Here is a 3754-nt window from a genome sequence, read left to right as displayed (position 1 = left end):
CCTGCCTCAGCCTCCCAAGTAGCTGGGACCACAGGCGCCCGCCACAACGCCTGGCTATTTTTTTTGGTTGCAGTTGTCATTGTTGCTTGGTGCCCCGGGCTGGATTCGAACCCGCCACTTTAGGTGTATGTGGCTGGCGCCTTAGCCACTTGAGCCACAGGCGCTGAGCCCAATTCTACTTCAATAAAAATTAACCTGGCCAGACACAGTGTGCTCATGCCTGTAATCCTAGCACTCCGCAAAAACAGGACTGCTATGAGCTCAGGAGTTCGAGACCAGCCTAAGCCAGAGTAAGCCTCCAACTTTACTATAGATAAATAAAAGTAGCCAGGTGTGATTGTGCACACCTGTAGTCCCAACTGTTGGAGAGGCTGAGTCAGGATTGTTTGAGCCAGGAGGTAGAGGCTGCAATGAGCTTGATGATGCCACTGCACTGTAGCTGGGGTGACAGAGTATGAACTCTGTCTCTGAAAACAAAACAAACAAACAAAAAAAGACAAAAAAATTTACCTATTCAGTTTTGCAAAATGAAAAAGTTGGGTCATTCTTTTGTATAACAATGTGGATATACTTAACACTACAGATCTGTACACTTAAAAATGGCTAAGATGGTAAATTTTATGTTGTATCTTTTTTACCACAACTAAAAAAAATGAAAACCAACCTTAAACATCAGTCTTTATCCAGTGCTATCTTTATAATTATGATACAAGTCACATGGGAGTACTTTTGCACTTGTGTTTATTATAATTCTTTTCATGGTGTTAAAGATATTAAAAATGAGCCCAATTTTACTTATCTAATTATCAGTCCCATACTAGTTAAAGTTCCTTAACTAACTTTTAGTTAGTTGCCAATTTGGAAGTTTTCAGTGTTGAATGCCACCCACCCTTATCCCTTCATTCCCTTCTAGGTTTTTATACCCATGACTTCCTAAATATGTCCTCATTATTTCAGCATTACTAAAGGTTAGCTGGATAATTGCTATGGCCTCTGCAGCCTAAACGTCTCATAAGCCAGGATTCTTAGCAACAAGGGAAGGATTAATGGTATTTAAGATTATTTACCTGGTGTTACTAATCATTTCCATGAATTTTTCTAAAAACCCAGCACACATTGGATGGTTATTTAGGAGGTAAATATAATCTTGGTTTACCAAGCACCTTAAGACTCAGAGACAGGAAATGATACTATAATACCTTAAAAACTAGCCTTCTGTAAATAGGTTAAGACTTTTAAATAAGGTATTTAAACTTCTCTATTCTAAAATGTCTTAAAAAGAATAATGGCTAATAATAGACCATTACTTCTAGAAAATTCTTAAAGCTGCTTCTTCGGAATGCAACAGAGTCATATTCAATTCCTTTAAAAAGTACAATTGACTAACTATAGTATTCCTCTCAATTGCTACCAACTTGCCCACTAAAAGTCATTTATACAAATCAAAACTGCAATAAATCAGTCAGTGGAAATAGTCAACAACTTTCACTGGAAAATCTATCTGTTGACATTCTTTTCATATGTTACACAGTCTGAAATATTTCTAAGTATAAAATGTACACGTTAAAATCCCCTCTAACAGAGATTACCTCAAACAAAATTAAAAAAAAAAACACTTTGCTATATTCTAAGGATTGGCATTTCTACTGTCCTCTGCATAAGCACCAGAAGCCCCCTGTATATTTGAGCCTGGACTCTACGTACCTGGTTCTGGTTTAGAAGGGCAGCCATCAGTGGGACTTTCTGACATTATTATTCAGAGATAAAAGATCAAATTAGACGTCTTACAGTAAGTTTTAAATTTTATAAAAAGGATAGGCTTGGAAGGCTCTGTCAGTCTGTCCTCGCAAGAGCGAACAGAGCTTTAAGAATGGACCTTCTGCTGCTATAGCTTCTCCCAAACTCCGAATTGAAGACAAATAGACATATTATCAAGTTTGCTTCTTCAGTAAGTCTAGGGTCTAAGTCTGTCTCTCTCGAGTTACTGGAAGGACAGAGACCTGACTATCTAGGATGTTTCATACTCCGTCCAACTAGTGTCATCTAACCACCAGAAACCAAGAATAGGCTTTGTAAATGGTCAATAGACACAGAGTGTCTATTTTCCCCAGATAGAGTTGAAAGAATATTCAGATTACAAAGGATTTTTGCATTTTCAGGGTTCTGTTGAAATGCATTATTAGCAAAGGGAAGTTGGGCTTACAGTAGAAGACAAATCAAAGGAAATAACAGAACAAGGTTTGTGATTTCACAGAAAGACACGGCATCTAAGGTAATCTGAGCAAAGCGATGGGTCTAGGGTGTCATGAAACAAGGGAATATTCTCCTCCCTTTCGACCCAAAAGAACACTTACAACAGAAAATGGGAAAAGAGAAGGAAATCGCTTCCAAAACGTAGATCCCTGTCAGTAATCAGCACAAAGTGTGCAAAACAGAGTGACAGGAACCTCCTGCCTTACTAAAAGGAAGCCCCCTGCTCCTGAGGAGGGAAGGGGACTCGAGCATTTCCAAGGCTCAATTCCATGGGTATTTCTTTCGGGAGATAATCTCCATTTAAGATTTAGATTTTAAAGAAATTCCACTGTACTTTTAAAGAAATGTTTTGAACAAGGTTTCACCAATTTGGGCAGAATGGGATGCTTTCATGGGACAGATTTCTAGTGAGGACATGTGAGCTCATACTCAGCTGCAGAAGGATGGGAGTTGGAAGAGACTACAAACCCCGACAGCAGCAGGCCAGCTGCATTTTGCCTGTCTTGGAGGAGTTAAGGAGGACAACAGTGAAGTGTAGGTAAGTCAACAAGATTTTTTCAACAGTTTGAAAATTTAGTATGTATTTAAAATACATATATAGGCTCGGTGCCTGTGGCTCAAGTGGCTAAGGCACCAGCCACATACGCCTAAGGTGGCGGGTTCAGATCCAGCCCAGGCCTGCCAAACAACAATGACGGCTGCAACCAAAAAATAGCTGGGCGTTGTGGCGGGCACCTGTGGTCCCAGCTACTTGGGAGGCTGAGGCAGGAGACTCGCTTGAGCCCAGGAGTTGGAGGTTGCTGTGAGATGTAATGCCATGGCACTCTACCCAGGGGGACAGCTTGAGGCTCTGTCTCAAAAAATAAAAATAAAAAAATAAAATACATATATAATAATACTAAATATACAAGAAGAGAAGGATACTGTGACTTTATTTTTTAAAATGTCTGCAGCACTAGCCCTTACAGCTGAACATGGTCAATAAAAAGTCAGCAGAGAGCTGCCCCTGAGTCCAACCCTATTGTCTGAGGCTTCCAAATACTGCTGCAGTTCAAAAGGAACATTTTCACTTCAAATTAAAAGGTCTACTGTGCAAAAAGAAAATGTTCTGGTGTATTCTGATTCGTAATTTTCTCTTCCAAGAATATGTATTCTACCAGAGCCAAGTCCTGCACTGTGATCAGTCAGAGTACCTCTTTAGCACCATCAGCTAAATACTCTCCTAGCACTGAGTCCTCTTATTTCAAATATGAGCAAATCCATTTTAGAAAATAAATGTTATTACTTCTTTAATTCTGGCCTTGAAGTGTACATTTTACATCAGTTTTGGACACAGGTTGAAAAATTATGATTTTGTGCAAGGGCAATACATTCAATGATTAGTAACATATCTTTGCAGAAGATTAGTTTTTAAAAAGGATGTGAATGAAATATGATTAATTAAAAGAAAACAGACTGCAGTGAATTGATAATGCATAACACTAAGCTCTTTGTTTCCTCC

The 3754-nt window shown here is 39.1% G+C and overlaps 1 protein-coding gene across 1 annotated transcript in view; it reads right to left on the bottom strand.

Annotated features, from left to right (window-relative positions):
• CEP41 (centrosomal protein 41) overlaps positions 1-3754 on the bottom strand; it is a 52736-nt gene that overhangs the window by 16730 nt on the left and 32252 nt on the right. The window lies entirely within an intron of this gene.

Source organism: Otolemur garnettii, unplaced genomic scaffold (genome assembly GCF_000181295.1).
Source record: "Otolemur garnettii isolate 467f Iridium unplaced genomic scaffold, OtoGar3 scaffold00293, whole genome shotgun sequence".
NCBI lineage: Eukaryota > Metazoa > Chordata > Mammalia > Primates > Galagidae > Otolemur > Otolemur garnettii.
This window is presented reverse-complemented; position numbering and strand designations above follow the sequence as displayed.